At 45.3% G+C, this 19,313-nt stretch overlaps 1 pseudogene; it reads left to right on the top strand.

The window, feature by feature from the left end:
- The first annotated feature begins 231 nt into the window (after positions 1–231).
- On the top strand, positions 232–8,269 carry LOC145338073 (putative G-protein coupled receptor 139; annotated as a pseudogene).
- Positions 8,270–19,313: the final 11,044 nt, after the last annotated feature.

The following is a 19,313-nucleotide window of genomic DNA, read 5'->3' as shown; positions in this document are numbered from 1 at the left end:
CATCAGAAGGGGTTAACTGAACCTGTTTGTTCAGTGACTGTAATTAATGTCAGTCTCCGTAGATATAATTCTGTCTCTGGAGGGTTTCCCGCTTCTACTAATATGGGAATTCTCTCCATGTGTTATCCAGAGTGTCAGCGGGAGCATCACCCCCATCAGTGACAGGAATCCGCAGCTCCGGAGACAGGGAGAGATCAGAATCTGAGGAGATTTGATTGGAATATTCCAACAATGGATCAGAGTCTGAGAACAACCGATTGGAATGTTACATCAATGAGCAGGGATCTATCCTACTGGCTTAACATGATATCTGTGGATTCGCAATGGAACACATTGGAAAATCGAATCTATTATGGACTGAGGATTATTCAGCACTTTTACTATCCTATCCTGGCTATTGTTGGTATTCCTGGTAAGCCTCTCTAACCAGCTGTTAATTCTGTAACTGTTTATGTCACTTCATTGACTATTTTTTAGTTTTCGCGGGGTTTCTCCTTTTCACAAGTTTCTTTAACAGTAAAGCGGAAGTGGGCTGCGGGGTGACCCGGGAAGGGTTTTTTTTAAATACATAAAGCTACTTACCTGGCAAATCATTCTCATTGTTCATCGGAGCAGGCAGAGAGGAGGAGCGATTTGTGGCGGGAGTATGAAGGTAAGTGATTGACTTTTTTTTAGATTTTCGTGGGGTTTCTCTTTTTTACAAGTTTCTTTAACAGTAAAGTGAAAGTGGGCCGAGGGGTGACCTGGGAAGGGTTTGTTAGCAAGTGAGTTTTAAAAAGCAGGCCGCACTATACAGCGGGCAGTGTCGGTAGCGGGCAGCAGAGTGAGCAGGTAGCAGAGTGAGAGAGCTTAAGGGCTTTGGCTCAACAGGCTAACGCGGAAACAGGAGAGGCAGGGTAGGTTTACTTCTTAGTTTCTTTTCCTGCGGAATTTGAAGAAAAGGGGAATTATGAGTGTGAGGTCAGTTTGTTGTTCTCAGTGTTGGATGTGGGAGATCCTGGAGTCTCCTAGCTTCCGGAACGTCCATATCTGCGCCAGATGCATCAAGCTGCGGCTCCTAATGGACCGCGTTAGGGAACTGAAGCTGCAACTCGATGATCTTCGCCTGGTCAGGAAGAACGAAGAGGTGATAGATAGGAGTTACAGGCAGGTGGTCACAGCAGGGCCACGGGAGGCAGGCAAGTGGGTCACAGTTAGGAAGGGGAAAGGTCAGGTGCTGGAGAGCACCCCAGCGGAGATGCCCCTTCACAATAAGTACTCCTGTCTGAGTACTGTTGGGGGGGGGGACAGCCCACCTGGTGGAAGCAGCAGTGGCATGCCTCCGGCGCAGAGTCCAGCCCTGTAGCTCAGAAGGGTAAGGAAAGGAGGAGGAAGGCAATAGTGATCGGGGACTCTACAGTGAGGGGGTCGCACAGGTGATTTTGTGGAGGCAGACGAGAAACTCGGATGGTAGTTTGCCTCCCTGGTGCCGGAATCCAGGATGTTTCTGGTCACATCCAAGAAATCCTGAAGTGGGAGGGAGAGGAGCCAGAGGTCATGGTACATATTGGTACCACTGATATAGGTAAGAAAAGGGAAGGGGTCATGAAAAGAGAATATAGGGAGTTAGGTAGAGAGTTGAGGAGGAGGACCGCAAAGGTAATAATCTTGGGATTGCTGCCTGTGCTACGAGAAAGTGAGAACAGGAATGGAATGAGGTGGAGAATAAATGTGTGGCTGAGGGATTGGAGCAGGGGGCAGGGATTCAGGTTCCTGGATCATTGGGACCTCTTTAGGGGCAGCTATGACCTGTACAAAAAGGATGGGTTGCACTTGAATCCCAGGGGGACTAATATCCTGGCGGGAAGGTTTGCTAAGGCTACTGGGGAGACTTTAAACTAGAGTGGTTTGGGGTGGGAATCAAAATGAAGTGACTGGGAGAGAGGAGGTGAGCTCGTAAATAGAAAAAGCTTGTTGACGGTGTGAGAGGGAGGATAGACAGGTGATGGAGAAGGGGAGCGCTCAGGCCCAAGGTTTGAAATGTGTCTATTTTAATGCAAGAAGTGTTGGATCACTACTTGGAAATGTGATGTCGTGGCTATCACAGAGACTTGGATGACACAGGGACAAGACTGGATAGTTCAAGTGCCGGCTTTCAGATGTTTCAGGAGGGACAAGGAGGGAGGCAAAAGAGGTGGGGGAGTGGCACTGTTGATCAGAGATAGTGTCACGGCTGTAGAAAAGATGGACGCCATGGAGGGATTGTCTACAGAGTCTCTGTGGGTGGAGGTTCAGAACAGGAAGGGGTCAGTAACTTTACTGGGTGTTTTCTATAGGCCACCCAATAGTAACAGGAATGTTGAGGAACAGATAGGGAAACAGATCCTGGAGAGATGTAATAATAACAGTGTTGTCGTGATGGGAGACTTTAATTTCCCAAATATCAATTGGTATCTCCCTAGGGTAAGGAGTTTAGATGGGGAGGAGTTTGTTAGGTATGTTCAGGAGGGTTTCCTGACACAGTATGTGGATAAGCCTATAATAGGAGAGGCTGTACTTGATTTGGTATTGGGAAATGAACCTGGACATGTGTCAGATCTCTCAGTGGGAGAGCATTTTGGGGATAGTGATGATAACTCTATCTCCTTTACATTAGCATAGGAGGTAGGATCAGACAAGCTAAGAAAGTGTTTATCTGGAGTAAGGGGAATTATGAAGCCATCAGGCAGGAAATTAGAGGCATAAATTGGAAGGAGGTTTTCTCAGGGAAATGTACAGAAATAACGTGGCAGATTTTCAAGAAATATTTGTCTGGAGTTCTGCACGACAATGTTCCAATAAGACAGGAAAGTTTTGGTAGATTACAAGAACCGTGGTGCATGAAAGCTGTAATGAATTTAGTCAAGAAGAAAAGAAAAGCTTACAAAAGGTTCAGGGAGCTAGGTAATGTTAAAGATCTAGAGGAGTATACGACTAGTAGCAAGGAACTTAAGAAGGAAATTAGGAGAGCCAGAAGGAGTCATGAGAGGGCATTGGCAGGTAAGATTAAGGAAACCCTCAAGGCATTCTGCAAGTATGTGAAGAGCAAAAGGATGAGATGTGAAGGAATAGGACCTATCAAATGTGATGGTGGGAAAGTTTGTATAGAACCGGTAGAAATAGCAGAGGTACTCAGTGAATACTTTACTTCAGTATTCACAGTGGCAAAGGATCTTGGTGGTTGTAGTGCAGGCTTGCAGCGGACTGAAAAGCTTGAGTATGTTGACATTAAGAAAGAGGATGTGTTGGAGCTTTTGAAAAGCATCAAGTTAGATAAGTCACCAGGACTGGATGGGATGTACCCCAGGTTACTGTGTGGGAGACGAGGGAAGAGATTGCAGAGCCTCTGGCAATGATCTTCGCATCATCAATGGAGACGGGAGAGGTTCCAGAGGATTGGAGGATTGCAGATGTGGTTCCTTTATTCAAGAAAGGGAGAAGAGATAGCCCAGGAAATTATCGACTGGTGAGTCTAACCTCAGTGGTTGGTATGTTGATGGAGAAGATCCTGAGAGGCAGGATTTACAAACATTTGGAGAGGTATAGTATGATCAAAAATAGTCAGCTTGGCTTTGTCAAGGGCAGATCGTGCCTTACGAGCCTGGTTGAATTTTTTGAAGATGTGACTAAACACATTGATGAAGGAAGAGCAGTAGATGTAGTTTATATGGACTTCAGCAAGGCATTCAATAAGGTCCCCCATGCAAGGCTTATTGAGAAAGTGAGGGAGCATGGGATCCAAGAGGACATTGCTTTGTGGATCCAGAACTGACTTGCCCACAGAAGGCAAAGAGTGGTTGTAGATGGGTCTTTTTCTGCATGGAGGTCAGTCACCAGTGGAGTGCCCCAGGGATCTGTTCTGGGATCCTTGCTCTTTGTGATTTTTATAAATGACCTGGATGAGGAAGTGGAGGGATGGGTTGGTAATTTTGCTGATGACACAAAGGCTGGAGGTGTTGTGGATAGTGTGGAGGGATGTCAGAAGTTGCAACGAGACATGGATAGGATGCAAGACTAGGAGGAGAACTTCAACCCAGATAAGTGTGTGGCGATTCATTTGGCAGGTCAAATAGGATGATGGAATATAATATTAAGGGTGAGACTCTTGGCAGTGTGGAAGATCAGAAGGATCTTGGGGTCCGGGGTCATAGGATGCTCAAATCAGCTTTGCAAGTAGAGGATGTGGTTAAGAAGGCGTATGGTGTACTGGCCTTCATCAATCAAGGAATTGAGTTTAGGAGTCAGGAGATAATGCTGCAGCTGTATAAGACCCTGGTCAGACCCCATTTGGAGTACTGTGCTCAGTTCCGGTCGCCTCATTACAGGAAAGATGTGGAAGCCATAGAAAGGGTGAAGAGATTTACAAGGATGTTACCTGGATTAGGTGGCATGCCTTATGAGATAGGTTGGGAGAGCTCGGTCTTTTCTCCTTAGAGAGACGAAGGATGAGAGGTGACCTGATATAGGTGTATAAGATATTGAGAGGTATTGATCGAGTGGATTCTCAGAGGACTTTTCCCAGGGCTGAAATGGTTACCACAAGAAGACACAGGAAGAGTGCAGATGAGATTTACAAGAATGGCGCCAGAGTTGAGAAACTTCAGTTATGTGAATAGATTGGCGAGTTTGGGAATGTTCTCCTTGGAGAGAAGAAGCTAATAAAAGGCTGTGCAACAAAATGGAGGGCTTGTCCTCACTAAGTTCCCTGGAGTTACATTATGTTGTGGTTTTTGGGACACTCTTTCACTGCCAATCCAAGCAGTTGTAACTAACGGTGGTAAAGGTTTAGCAGTTCAAATTCTTGTAGTTCCTTCAGGCCATGGCTTTATTCCATTGGCTGGAAATTTTTGCCCATTTCTTACCATATTTTATGCTTCTTCAAGTTTGCTCCCAGCAGGCCCTGCCCTTTATACCAACCCAAGTATAAGAACATAAGAAATAGGAGCAGGAGTAGGCCATCTAGCCCTTCGAGCCTGCCCCGCCATTCAATAAGATCATGGCTGATCTGAAGTGGATCAGTTCTACTTTCCTGCTTAAAGTGTGAAGATACTATTGATTCCCTGATACTGCACAAGCCCTCTTACTCTCTGCCCCTCAATCGGGCACTCTCCCATCTTCCTCCCTTACGACAACCTTCTCCCTCACCATGGCAGCTCCTCTTCACCCTGTATTCATGTCCCTCTTGCCCACATTTTTATATTCCACCCCCACTCCCCGACATCATTAGGGCGTCATGGTGGCAAGAGTGGTGAGAACTGCTGCCTCAGAGCACGAGGGACCCGGGTTCAATTCCCAGCTTGGGTCACTTTCTGTGTGGAGTTTATTCATTCTCCGTGTGTCTGTGTGGATTTCCTTGGGGTGCTCTGCTTTCCTGCCACACTCCAAAGATGTGCAGGTTAGGTTGATTGGCCATGTCAAATTGACCCGAATTTCAGGGGGCATTAGAAAGGTAGATATGTAGGGTGACAGGAATAGCATGAGATTGTTGTTGATGCAGGCTCGATGGGCCAAATGGCCTCCTTCTGTATTGTTGGGATTCTATGATTCTAAACACCCCGAGTGATGATGATGTTTCAGGTTCTAGAATCTCTGACCAGAATCCAATACTATCGACCGTCTGATAATGTTTAATCCCATCATTTTCCATTACCTACAGCAACAAATTGCTGTCCCAGATGCAGTGAGAATCCAAAGTCAAAGAATCACAAGATCACAGAATCACAGAATCCCTACAGTGCAAAAGGAGGCCATTCGGCCCATTGAGTCTGCACCAATTACAATATAACCTAGGACCTATTCCCATAACCCCTTATGTTTACCCTGATAATACCCAGTCAACATCCTCAGTTCTTCTGACCAGGCTTGCTTCATTTCACTGGGGTTCCTCCATAGCTTCCTCCTGCCGGGGGTCCCATCCTCAGAATGATGGATTCCTCCCTGCACCCTCACACTGACGTAGACTGGCATGCACACATGACTTCTGTAGATTCCTCCCTGTGCCAAACTTGAATTATTCCCTCATTCAGTTCCAGCCTCGGATATTCTGACTATGTTGGTAGGATGTGGGGAACATGGGGGTGGGGGCCGAGGGAGTGAGACAAGCGAGGAAATCGTGTGGTTCCCAAGAGTGAGTCAGGTGAAAATTGGAGGGAGAGAGAGGATCAAGGTGTGAAACAGCTGGGGTTATCTTTGTTGTGAGGGTGGAACTGGGTGAGGGGTGGAGGAGACCTGTATGGGCTACAATTGAGACTACGTCAAATAACTAATTTCAAAGTGTTAACAATTCTCCCTCTGATTGAGATAAATAAAGAGCTCAAGGTATAGAGCTTCCAATCATGACATTCAAGAGGTGCAGAAATTTGTTAATCACTTGCGTGGATGTGTGGGTTTCCTCTGATGGTTCCAGTTTCCTCCCACAGTCTAAACATGTGAGGGTTAGGTTGATTGGTTGTGCTAAATTGCCCCTTATTGTCAGGGTATTATCGGGGTAAATATAAGGGGTTATGGGAGTAGGTCCTGGGTTGGATTGTAATTGGTGCAGACTCGTTGGGCTGAATGGCCTCCTTCTGCACTGTAGGGATTCTATGATTCTGTGATCTTGTGATTCTTTGACTTTGCGCTCTCACTGCATCTGGGACAGCAAGTTATTGCTGTAGCTAATGGAAAATGATGGGGTTAAACATTATCAGATGGTCAATCGTATTGGCTTCTAGCCAGAGATTCTGGTACCTGAAGCATCATCACCACTAGGGGAGTTTAGAATCATAGAATCCCTACAGGACAGTAGAAGGCCATTTGGCCCATCGAGGCTGAATTGTCAACAATCACACCCTATTCCCGTCACCCCACACATTTACCCACTGCCCAAATTCGGGTCAATTTATCATGGCCAATCAACCTAACCTGCACGTCTTTGGAGTGTGGCAGGAAAGCAGGGCACCCCAAGGAAACCCACACAGACTCGGAGAGAATGTACAAACTCCACACAGACAGTGACCCAAACTGGGAATTGAACCTGGGTCCCTGGTGCTCTGAGGCAGCAGTGCTGACCACTACGCCACCGTGACACCTTAGCGAATGTAATCATTACAAAAGCAATGTAATTATGTTTCAGCCAGGGAGGAATGGGAAGTAGGGGCGGGTTATACTCAACATTTAGTTGAACAAGTTCAGTAACATTACCGATGCCATTTAAGCTCTCCCATATTCCACCTTATTACAGATCTTCCCATTTGTTCTTTCAAGTACATTCATGGAATAAATTAATGGATAGAGCAACACAATTGAGGATCTCAGTAAAAACTCAATGAAACTGGTACCTTTACTCCCAGCCTGATGTTTGATTTTCCTCTCCTCACAGTTAACTTAGTGACGATTATGATCCTCTCCCGGGGAAAGTGCGGTCTCTCCAAATGTGTCACTCACTACCTGGTTGCCATGGCAGCAGCTGATCTACTGGTCATTATCATCGACTTGATATTGAGACACATTCCAATTATTTTTGATGACCAGTATTATTTCTGGCGATCCATCCCCATCTGTAACATCCACGCCATCCTGCTCTATGCAGTTACTGACTGTTCTGTCTATTTCACCGTCACTTTTACCTTTGATCGCTTTGTTGCCATTTGCTGCCAGAAGCTGAAAAGTAAATACTGCAGTGAGAAAACGGCAACTGTGGTCCTGGGAACAGTGACTGTGCTGAGCTGCTTAAAGAATATTTTCTGGTATTTTATGTTCCTGCCTCAGTACAGGTGGAGGGTCAGCCTCTGGTTTTGTGAAGTGTCATTCCATGTTCAGTTATCTCGAATCTGGGGACCAATCGAGTTCCTCCATTACATTCTAAATCCAGCAGTCCCATTTGTCCTGATTCTGTTCCTCAATGGATTCACTGTCAGACACATTGTCGTGAGCAGCAGAGCCCGCAGGAGACTCCGGACTCACAGCAGTGGAGAGAGTCCCAGAGACGGAGAATCGAATCAAATCCATAATTTTACTCTTTGTTATCTCAGGCAATTTCATCATTTTGTGGGCACTGATAATGTTTTATTTCATATGGTACAGAATGTACATTTTGGGGTATCGATCTGTTTATCTCCATCCTTTTGTGGTCCAATTTGGTTACATGCTGCAGCTCTTGAGTTGCTGCACCAACACTTGCATTTATGCTGTGACCCAGGCTAAGTTCAGAGAACAGCTGAAGAATATGCTGAAATATCCCTTTACTCTAATTTTGAAATCCATTCACTGAAGAAAAGAATTGAGTCACTGAATGATTCCAGAAATTTACCATGTTATTTCATATTTACCATGTTATTTCACATCTAGGTAGATAAATCCCTGGGACCTGTTGAAGTGTATCCCAGGACATTATGAGAGGCAAGGGAGGAAAATGTGGGTCCCCTAGCTGAAATATTTAAATCATTGATAGTCACGGGTGCGGTGCCTGAAGATTGGAGGATGGAAAATGTTGTTCCTTTGTTTAAAAAGGGCTGCAGGGAAAAGACTGGGAACTATAGGCCAGTGAGCCTAACATCTGTGGCAGTTGGATTGTTGGAAGGTATTTTGAGAGACATGATCTACAGGCATTTAGAAATACAAGAATTGATTAGGGTCAGTCGGCATGGCTTTGTGAATGGCAAACCATGTCTCACAAATTTAATTGAGTTTTTTGAAGGGGTAACCAAGAAGGTAGATGACGGCAGTGCAGTTTATGTTGTCTACATGGACTTTAGCATGGCCTTTAACAAGTACTGCATGGTAGGTTGTTGCATAAGGTTAAATCTCATGGGATCCAGGGTGAGGTATCCAAATGGATACAAAATTGGCTTCTTGATAGAAGCCAGAGGGTGGTTGTAGAATGTTGTTTGTCAAACCGGAGGCCTGTGACTAGCGGTGTGCCTCAGGCATCAGTGCTAGGCCCACTGTTATTTGTCATGAATACTAATGATTTGGTTGAGAATATAGGGGGCATGGTTAGTAAGTATGCAGATGACACCAAGATTGGTGACATAGTGGGCAGTGAAGAAAATTACCTCCAATTACAACAGGATCTTGATCAATAGGGCCAGTGGGCTGATGAATGGCAGATGGAGTTTAAATTAGACAAATGAGAGGTGATGCATTTTGGTAGATTGCACCAGGGCAAGACTTAATCAGTTAATGGTAGGGCGCTGGGGAGAGTTACAGAACAAAGAGATCTAGGGGTACATGTTCATAGCTCCTTGAAAGTGGAGTCACAGGTGGACAGAGTTGAAGAAGGCATTCAGCATGCTTGGTTTCATCAGTCAGAACATTGAAGACAGGAGTTGGAATGTCTTGTTGAAGTTGTACAAAACATTGGTAAGGCAACACTTGGAATACTGTGTGCAATTCTGGTCACCCTATTATAGAAAGGATATTATTAAACTAGAAAGAGTGCAGAAAAGATTTGGTAGGCTGCTACTGGGATTTGATGGATTGAGTTATAAGGAGAGGCTGAGTAGACTTGGACTTTTTTTTCTCTGGAGCGTCAGAGGCTGAGGACTGACCTTATAGAGATCTATAAAATAATGAGGGGCATAGATAAGGTAGATAGTCAATCTTTTCCCAAAGGTAAGGGAGCCTAAAACTAGAGAGCATTGGTTTAAGATGAGGGGGAGATACATAAAAGTGTCCAGAGGGGCATTTTTTCACACAGATGGTGGTGAGTGTCTGGAACAAGATGCCAGAGGTAGTAGTAGAGGCAGGTACAATTTTATCTTTTAAAGAGCATTTAGATAGCTACATGGGTGCAATGGGTATAGAGTGACATGGGCCAAATGCAGGCAATTGGAATTAGCTTAGGGGTTTTAAAAAAAAGGGCGGCATGGACAAGTTGGGCCTGTTTCCATGCTGTAAACCCCTATGACTCTATTCCAACATGGTAGGTACAGTTGGGGGAGGGGTGTTGTGGAGAGGGTTGTTCCCCATTGTGACGGTAGATCAATATGCAGCTGTTCCTAACTGGATGGTGCATTGGAAATATTAAGTGGTCCAGTGGGGCAGCACTTCCTATCAAGGCCCAAAATACTTATAGCTATACAACGTCACTGGGCACTTCACTCAACAGACTCTCAAAAAAGGCAATCATGGGACCAACTGCAACAGAGCTCAGAACATATGGCCACATTGGAAGCATTCAATACTGTGACTGCAAAAGCAAATCAGAGGATGAGAATCCTGGTGTAATAATCCACTGTTTGCCTCTCCTTCATCCACCATCGTTAGTGCTGAAATCAGAAGTGTGATGGATAATCTCCAGTTGCCTGAATGAGTGCAACTCCAACAACATTCAAGAAGCTCCACACCATCCAGGAAACATCAGCCCACTGGAGGTTTTGTGCCTGCGCCACCATTCAGTATAGGTTGAGGATCAATGTCTGGTTTTGTGATGTTTCAAACCATGTTCAGTTATCTCGAATCTGGGGACCATTCGAATTCCTCCATTACATTCTAAATCCAGCAGTCCCATTTGTCCTGATTCTGTCCCTCAATGGATTCATCGTCAGACACACTGTATTGAGCAGCAGAGCCCACAGGAGACTCCGAACTCACAGCAGTGGAGAGACTCCCAGAGACCCAGAGATGGAGAGTTGCAGGAAATCCATCATTTTACTCTTTGCTATCTCAGGCAATTTCACCATGTTATGTGCACTGTTAATGTTTTGTTTCATTTGGTACCGAATATCAGTTTTGGGGTATCGATCTGCTTATCTCCATGCTTTTGTGGTCCAATTGGGTTTCATGGCGCAGCTCTTGAGTTGTGCACCAACACTTGCATTTACACTGTGACCCAGACTAAGTTCAGAGAGCAGTTGAAGAATATGCTGAAATATCCCTTTACTCGAATTCTGAAATCCATTCATTGAGGAACAGAATTGAGTCACTGAGTGATTCTAGAAATTTGCCATGTTAATTCCCATTTCCAGCACGGTGGGTGTGGGGGGAGGGGTGGGGTAGGGAGGGGGGGTGCAGAGTGCCATTCCTCACTGTGATGGTGGAAAAACATGTGGCTGCTCCTAATGGGATGGTGAGTTGGACATGTCCTATGGAAACCTGACTTACTTACAGGTATTGCGCTTCGCTGAAATCAGAAATTGATGGATACTCTCCACTTGCCTGGATGAGTACAACTCCAACAACATTCAAGAAGCTCGACACCATCCAGGGAAGATCAGCCCACTGGAGCATTCCGAGTCTGCCGCCATTCAGTATGATTAATGGCGGATTTTGAGTTTCAACTGCACAGATCCTGCTTTCCCCCATATTCCTTGTTTCCAAGGTTGGAATATGTGTTTAACCGAGCCTTCAATGTATTTAATGATGGAGCATCCACAGGCTCTTGGGGTAGAGAATTCTAAAGAGTCATAAGCCATTCTGTGAAATGAGTTGTCCTGATCTCACTCCTAAATGTTCAGCCCCGTGTCCTTCGACCGTCTCCCCATGTTTTATAATCCCCCAGCAGTGGGAATGATCTCTCAGCATCCACTCCATGAAATCACCTCTGAATCTTGTACATTTAAGTGGGATCAGTGATCGTTCTTGAACTCAGTAGAAAATGGACACAATTTTACTCAGCCTCCAATAATAAGGCACACTCCTTATTAATAATTAATAATAAGGCATGATTTCATGAACCTTCACTGTTCCTCCTCCATTGCAAATGATTCTTGGTTTAAATGTCAACACCAAAAACTCAAAAATATTCCAGATGCGATATTATCAAAACCCTATACAATTCAAGCAATTTTCTGTACACCAATCCCCTGACAACAGAAGTAATATTCATTTTGTGATCCTCATTTCCTACTGCCCCCGTCTGTTAAATGTTTATATTCCAGCTCTAAGCAACCTCAAGTCTCTTTGAAAATCAAAACCTACAAGCTTTGTCACCATTTGGAAGAATTGGATTTTCTATGGACAACTTCACAATTCCCTTCACATTATAATCTATCTTGTTGCTCACTCACTTTCACCTGTCAATGGGCCCAGTTTTACCATTTTCATTCTAAGTGCTGAATCTGGGCACAATTCAGGCCCTCCCCCCACCATTAGCACTTAGCCCGAAATAAAATTGCGAGTCGGAACCACGCAGTAGACGGGGACTTATCGTCCCCAAAACAATTGGAGCTCTGAACTGCGCATGAGCAGTTAGAAATAAAATCGAAAAAGTGCACCCGTGTCACATTGTTCCCCAGCCACAAAATGTGGATAAAGTGGCCTGGAAATGAAAAGCGGGAGTGATGGCCCCCACAGAGATCACCCTGCCCCCACAACATAACTGTCCCCCTTATCAACCCACCACCCCCCCCGCTACCCCACCGATCGCGACCCTCTTCCCCCACCATCGATCACCCGCAGAGTGGCAGCGGTCCACCCCCATCCCCCACACCAGAGAGCCATCTGGCCTCCACCCCCCCACCCACCCAGTGAGCGACTGGGCCTCCCCCCACTAAAATGAGATACATCTTACCTGCCTCCCTCCTTCCACCCCCAACCCCCACAGAGCAGAGAACAATTGGGCCTCTCCACCCCCCACCAGATAACGATCTGCCTTCCCTCGCCACCACCAAGCAGGGAGCGATCTGGCCTCCCTCTGCCCTTCCCCCCACCCCCCCCCCCCCCCACACCAGGCAACGATCTGCCCCCTCTCCCCTCCCTCCACTAGAAGTACACCTGACCCTCCTCCTCCTCCCTTCCCACCCTCTCACCAGAGAATGATTTGACTCACCTCTCCTGCTCCCCCGCCCCCGTCACCAATCAGACAACGATCTCTCCTCCGGTTCCTTTCAGAGTTTCCCCACTGTTTATTTACAGCCATATCTGCGTTCACTCGTATCAATGTAATCATCCTTGTTTAGGCTGAAGATTGTTGTTTCCGAATGGAATTTGTTAGTTTCCAAATGGATATTGATTTCAATGGTGTTGTGGGGTGTCCTTCTATATTTTGTGCAGATTTCACACTGGGCTGATGTTTTGCTCAATGAGATCATTATATCCTTTGTCCAGCACATCTGCATCCTGCAGCAGTGCTCTCAGTCTCTGTGGTGCTGGATGACCAAACTACTTATGGAGTTTCAGAATAATTTTCTTTTTATCCATCATGCAGTTGTCTGTTAGCAACATTAACGTGTCATGAATCCTTTGATCTGATCATTTCAATAATGGACAGGTCTTGGCCCCTATATTGGTCCACAGTTGTCCCAAATACCATGGCTTTATCCTATTTCAAATCGATGGTCATCTGAGCTTTTTTCATTGCCGACCTGCTTAACAATAAAGGTATATCACTGGAAAGTGCATCTGTACTTACAAATAAAATTATTTTCACAATCTTACAGGGAACTTTCACCCTTTTAGAGAATGTTAAAGTGCTGTGATCTCCAAACCTAAAGCAGGTGGAACAATCATTCTCTTTTGGTTTCTTTCAGTCATTATAAGAACATAAGAAATAGGAGCAAGAGTAGGCCATCTAGCCCTTCGAGCCTGCCCCGCCATTCAATAAGATCATGGCTGATCTGTCGTGGCTCAGTTCCACATTCCCGCCCTCTCCCCATAACCCTTAATCCCCTCTCTTATCAAAAACCCATCAACCCGCTTCTTAAAAATATTTAGCGAGGCAGCCTCCACCACTTCAACAGGCAGAGAATTCCAGAGATTCACCACCCTTTGAGTGAAGAAGTTCCTCCTCAACTCCGTTCTAAACCGCCCCCCCTTTATCTTGAGGCTGTGCCCCCTAGTCCTACTGTCCTTTCTGAGCGGGAAGAGTCTCTCCACCTCTATCCTATCCATCCCATTCATCATCTTATACGTCTCAATGAGATCTCCCCTCATTCTTCTAAACTCTAACGAGTACAAGCCTAGTTTATTCAGCCTCTCCTCATAGCTCAACCCCCTCAATTCCGGCATCAGCCTAGTAAACCTCCTCTGCACTCCCTCCAAGGCCAAAATATCTTTGCGCAGGTGCGGCGCCCAAAACTGCACACAGTACTCCAGCTGCGGCCTCACCAATGCCCTATACAGCTGCAGCAAGACCTCCCTACTTTTATATTCAATCCCCCTCGCTATGAAGGCCAGCATCCCATTCGCCTTCCTGACCACCTGCTGCACCTGCAAGCTGGGTTTTTGCGACTCATGCACAAGGACCCCTAGGTCCCTCTGCACCGTCGCCTGCTGCAGTTTTTCGCCACGTAAGTAATAGTCCTTCCTACCATTATTCCTACCAAAGTGGACCACCTCACACTTGCCAACATTAAATTTCATTTGCCATTTCCTGGCCCATTCGCCCAGCCTATCTAGATCCTTCTGCAGACTCTCCACACCCTCCGCACAATTTGCTGTTCCCCCAATCTTGGTATCATCAGCAAATTTCGACACCCTACACTCGGTTCCCTCCTCCGAGATCATAAAGAACAATTTAGCCAATCTTCACTGCAGACAGAGGACTTACTTCCACTATCTAAAACAGCACAGTTAAAAGAGTCTATCATCAGAACGCTCATTATGGGACTCAACATTTCTGCCACGAAGACAATGCCTTCCTGGTCCTTATCCTCGTCACTATCAGTTTCCATGTATTCTGTGTCACATGTTGTTTCAAAGACATAATTTCTTCTTTTTGGACAGCTTACAATGTAGTGGTATGGGGAGTCGCATTGGAAACAGCAATTCAGAATCCCTCTAGCATTCCGTTGATTTAAACGTCTTTTATCAGTTTCCCATGTGTGTCTTTCTCCATTTTCAAATTGGTTATAACGGTTTTTGACACTAGGTCTATTATTAACATAACTCTGTTTAAAGGTCTTTGTGTACCATTTGGTCTGACATGTGGTTGAGTCACTATTGACCCCTCATTCTAGGCGCTATGGTATTCCAGCCTGTATTGAACAAGGTGGCGGGGAAGCATTCTTACCCAAAAAACCTCTTTAATGAAGCTTACATTAGATCAAAGAGGGGCTCAGTTCCACTTAATTGAATTCCAGTCATTTCCAAAAGAGTATGCATGTGTGACAGACATGCACAGTCCAACAACTTAAAGGCCAATACTGCATCTGGAATCTCCAAATCAAATTTCATTAGCCTGTTACAGGCCCTATCAAAATCCATAATATACTCTTCCAAGGACTGAGTATCTTGTCTCCTAATCCTGTCAAACATCATCCACCCTTCATAATTCTCCAGGAACTCAGGAGCTGTAGTTCTTCTTTATTTAGGGCATCTGCTGTCCAATCGGAGTATACTTTGCTTCTTGTCTTATTCCCAATTGGAAGTGACACATCTAATATCATATCTTGCTATTTTTTGGTATTTTGTTGACAAGGGTCCACATTTCCACCCCTGCCTTCCACTGCCAATATGGGTCAGCATCTGATAAGACAGGGGACAATAAATCCCACCGGTTTCCTTCTACCTTCTGCCATGGTTGGAGCACTTCTTTAAAAACAAGCACCAAGTTACGATGGCCTTTCCTTTGCTATCAATGTTTTTCCGTAAGGAACTCTTCAAATGCAGACAACAAAAATATAAGAAAGCTTATTCTAATTTATAAATCAAAGAAAGAGTTTAAAAAAGAAACTTCATTATTCCAAACTTGGAGCCTCGCCCTGGGCCAATCCAAACTCTCCACAATTCTTATTTATAGTCAGTCAGCTGGTCAGCTGACCATCACATCATCCTGTAATTGGTTCCATGGTTTACTGGGTTTGCTGACCCTTACAGCTTGTTACCATTGGTCACATTACATACAAGATTGTCACCGGTTACATTCTAACATATTTATGTCTCGTAACTGGTAAAGGTTATATTAATTCTTTTTTTGTATATTCTAACTGTCTAAATAAATAATCTTTGATAGAGTGCATCACTAGAATCATATCTGGAGTGAAATATTTTATGCTCACCAATGCCAAAATCAAATATAAATTTAGGGTCTGGGTTAAGTTCACAAAAGAACTCAGAGTTTCTGTACTGAGCCTTCACACTGATTTCTGCTTCCCTGCCTTCTTGAGCTGAGGTGCTATGTTTGCTACTTTCCAATCTGTTGTATAGTTTTTAACTTCCTGAAAATAAGAGCCAAATCAGCTGTGCAATGGATCAGCATTTGCCAAACATTGAAATAATGCAACCTAGAATCACAGAATGATAGAATCCTACACTGCAGAAGGAAGCCGTTCGGCCCATCAAGTCTACACCAATCATAATCCCACACAGGCCCTATTCCCATAGACCCACATATTTACCCTGCCAATCCCCCTGACGCTAAGGGGCAATTTAGCATGGCCAATCCTCCTAACCCGCACATCTTTGATGAATGTGGGAGGAAACCGGAGCACCTGGAGGAAACACACGCAGACACATGAGAATGTGCAAACTCCACACAGTGACCCGAGACTGGAATTGAACACAGGTCCCTGGCACTCTGAGGCAGCAGTGCTAACCACTGTGCCACTCACAATCTAGATGCAGTGAATGCCACAAGTACAGAACTGCACAGCAGAGAAAAGAGATGACGGCTCCTGATGTACAAAGCATACCATGGCACACTGTAGGAGGCAACTTATTCACACACAGGCGATGTCAGAATGTAACTGGTGACAACTTTGTATTAGGTGTAACGTGACCGATGGAAAAAAGCTGTAAGTGTCAGTAAGCCGTGGAACCAATTACAGAATGATGTAATAGATAACTGATCCACTATAAATAAGAACCTGTTTGGAATTGTGGGGCGCTTGGAGTGGCCCAGGGTGTGGCCCCAAGTTGGGAATAATGAAGTTTCTTTATTAAATTCTTTGTTTGGTATACAAGTTGGCATTAGTTTTGTTATATTTTCATTATATGCATTTAGAGAGTCATAGAGGGCCTTTGGCCCAACTTGTCCATGCTGTCCCTTTTTTCAACCCCTAAGCTAGTTCCAATTGCCCACAATTGGCCCATATCGCTCTATGTCCATCTTACCAATGTAATGATCAAAATAGATTAAAAAGACAAAATTGTACCCACTTCTATTACAAACTCTGACAGCTTGTTCCAGAGACTCACCACCCTCTGTGTGAACAAAATGTCCATCTGGACCCTTTTGCATCTCTCCCCTCTCACCTTAAATTTATGCCCTCTAGTTTTGGGCTCCCCTACCTTTGAGAAAAGAAATTGCCTATCTAGCTGATCTATGCCCGAAATTATTTTATCGACCTCTATAAGACATACCCCTTCCCGATGAGCTCAATGCATCCTACGCCTGCTTTCAGCAATGGTCAGTGAGACATGCCATCCACCCCGGAAGCCCAGGATGAACAAATATCTTCGGTCACCAATGCAGATGTGAGAGCAGCTTTCTCGAACATCAAGCCACGGAAAGTGACTGGCCCGGATGGGGTACCTATTCAAGCACTCAGCTTCTGCGCGGATCAGCTGGCTGGGGTATTCACAGACATCTTCAACCTGTCTTCACAACAATCTGAGGTCCCTAACTGCTTCAAGAATCATAGAATCATTGAACCCTACAGTGCAGAAAGAGGCCCTTTGGCCCATCAAGTCTGCACTGAACACAATCCCAGCCAGGCCCTACCCCCATATCCCTACGTATTATAGCCACTAATCCCTCTAACCTACACATCCCTGGACACTAAGGGACAATTTCTTAGCATGGCCAATCAACTTAACCCGCACATCTTTGGACTGTGGGAGGAACTCGGAGTACCCAGAGGAAACCCGTGCAGACGTGAGGAGAATGTGCAAACTCCACACAGAAAGTGACCCGAGGCCAGGAGTCGAACCCAGGACCCTGGAGCTGTGAAGCAGCAGTGCTAACTGCTGTGTCACCGTGCCACCCTAAGAAGATGACAATCATCCCAGTATCTAAGAAAAACCAAGCAGCATGCCTTAATGGCAAGCGCCCAGTGGCTCTAACACCCATCATTATGAAGTGCTTCAACAGGCTAGTTATGGCATGAACAATTCCAGCACCCCCACACTGCCTGGATGCACTATGGTTTGCCTACCACCGCAATAGGTCCACAGCAGATACCATCTTCCTGGATCAGCACTCAATCCTGGAACACCTATCTAACAAGGACACAGTGGCACAGTGGTTAGCACTGCTGCCTCACAGCTCCAGGGACCTGGGTTCGATTCCTGACTTAGGTCACTGTCTGTGTTGGGCTCGCATGTTCTCCCTGTGTCTGTGTGGGTTTCCTCTGGGGGCTCTGATTTCCTCCCATAGTCCAAAGATGTGCAGGTTAGGTTGATAGGCCACACTAAGTTGCCCCTCAGTGTCCTTCGATGTGTAGCTTAGAGGTAATAGCAGGGTAAATTTGTGTGATGACAGGGATACGGCTTGGGTGGGATTGTTGTCAGTGCAGATTCGATGGGCCACATGGAATCATTCTGATCTGTAGGATTTCTATGATTCCATGATACCTATGTTAAACTCCTATTTACTGACTATAGCTCAGCCGTTAACACTATTACTTCCACGAAACTCATCTGCAAACTCCATGGCCTGGGCCTCAGCAGCTCCATCTGCAACTGGATCCTGAACTGCTGAACCCACAGATCGCAGTCAGTAAGGATAGGCAACAACACCTCCTCCACGATCATCCTCAACACCGGTGCCCCACAAGGATGTGTCCTCAGCCCCTAACTATACCCCTTATATACCCTATGACTGTGTGGCCAAATTTCCACCCAATTTGATTTTCAAGTTTGCAGATGACGCCACTGTGGTGGGATGGATTTAAACTATGATGAGACAGTGTACAGGAATGAGATTGAGAATCTGGTGAACTTGTGCAGCAATAATAATCTCTCTCAATGTCTACAAAATGAAGGAGATTGTCATCGACTTCAGGAAACGTAAAGGAGAACATGCCCCTGCGTACATCAATGGGGACGAAGTAGAAATGGTCGAGCTTCAACTTTTTAGGTGTCCAGATCACCAACCACCTGTTCTGGACACCCCATGCCAACACTATAGTTAAGAATGCCCACCAATGCCTCTATTTTCTCAGAGACGAAGGAAATTTAGCACATCAACTACGACTCTCACCAACTTTTACAGATGCACCATAGAGAGCATTCTTGGTATGTCTCCTGCTCTGCCCAAGACAGCAAGAAACTACAAAGATCATGAATGCAGCCCAATCCATCACGTAAACCAGCCACCCATCCATTGACTCTGTCTACACTTTCCACTGCCTTGGCAAAGCAACTAGCATAATTAAGGACATTCTTTCTTCCATCCTCTTCCATCAGGAAAAAGATACAAAAGTCTGAAGTCA

This window comes from Carcharhinus amblyrhynchos, unplaced genomic scaffold, assembly GCF_965287045.1.
Source record: "Carcharhinus amblyrhynchos unplaced genomic scaffold, sCarAmb.v2.hapA scaffold_92, whole genome shotgun sequence".
Lineage (NCBI taxonomy): Eukaryota > Metazoa > Chordata > Chondrichthyes > Carcharhiniformes > Carcharhinidae > Carcharhinus > Carcharhinus amblyrhynchos.
This window is presented reverse-complemented; position numbering and strand designations above follow the sequence as displayed.